We start from the raw sequence: 1,411 nt of genomic DNA on the forward strand, positions 1-1,411 counted from the left end.
GGCTGCTATCGACGCGACTCCTACGCTAAAGGCCACCCGGCGAAGTGACTGCAACGGCCGCGACTGCGGGTCCGGAGAAGCGCTGGTCCCCGACTCCCTTAACTTCCACTGCCACCCCCCTCAGGCAACAAAGCGGCGTCCACACACCCCGGCGCGCAGTCACACTTGCTGTCTCCCCTTATCAGCCAATCACGAGAGGCCCGACTACCCTTCAGTCAATCAGAATGAGGCTATGCTGCATCCCTGTCGCGGCACAGCCAGTTTAGCCAATCGAAGGCAGCCATGGGGGCGGGGAGAGGGGAAAGCGACGGAAAGAGGGGAGGAGTTGGGTTGCGGAACTGGGGGGGCGGGGCTTTCCTAGTGGGCGGGAAAGTGGGGCGGAGGGAGCAGGAGAGGGAGGAGGAAGGCCGAAGGCAAGAGTCGGGGGCGGGCCTAGGGGGTGTGGCTGGGCGCGGAGGAGCTGTGGCAATCCGGTAGAGCGAGGTAAACCTCTGGAAGACATCTGGAATTTGAGGTGTCTCCACGCAATAGTTCCGACGGTTCTGGATTGTAGTGAATGAAGGTGTTTTTTTTTTTTTCTGAAAAAGTATTTTCAACTAACTTATGTTGAAAAAATTAAATGTTATGCTCCACTTTGGGGTAGGAGGCACCAGTGAATCGTACAAAGCAATAGGACCCAGAAATTTTAACAAAGGTTATTAATAATTAAAAGAAGAAGGAGATGATTCAGTACCCCAGCTAAATTTAGGCAGCACTTAAAAAAAATTTTTTTAAGTGTCATCAATTTCTTTTATCCTGTGAGACAGGTATAAAGCAGTGTAATCAATCCTCATCCAAGCAAGCACCTAGTCCTAAATACATCTCAGGACGGTCTGCTCTTAGTCCCCTATGTCTATCAGCCCTGTCCAGATGATCGTTATCTCTCCCCTGGATTACTGCAACAGCTTGTCGCTTGCCTCTTGGCCACACTGCAGGCAGCCTGATCTATAAAAACGCCCAAATCATGATCATGTCTCTCCAACTAAAACTCCTAGATCGGTTGTATACCCTGGTGGGTTGAGAGCCATTGGGTTTTTTTTTTTTTTAATAAATTTATTTATTTATGGCTGCGTTGGGTCTGGCTGCCCGCGGGATGCGCCTGGATAGCGATTCTTAAATTGGTTTGTCTAGAGTCTAGACATATAGGTAGTTCTTAACCTTAAGAACAATTGAATAAAACCCCACCAGTCTCAGTGCCAGCAGCGCGGCAGAAAGTGATAGAAGGGTGGGGAACAAGGCTAGTGAGAAAACCCTTTCCTGTTCACTTAGCAGTATAATCTCAGTATCCCTGATCATTTAGAAACTCCGTTTACCCAATGAGATAATGCAGAAGTCAGCAAACTATGGCCCCAGAGCCAAATCCAGCCTGCTT

Source organism: Hyperoodon ampullatus, assembly GCF_949752795.1.
Source record: "Hyperoodon ampullatus genome assembly, chromosome: 5".
Taxonomy (NCBI): domain Eukaryota; kingdom Metazoa; phylum Chordata; class Mammalia; order Artiodactyla; family Ziphiidae; genus Hyperoodon; species Hyperoodon ampullatus.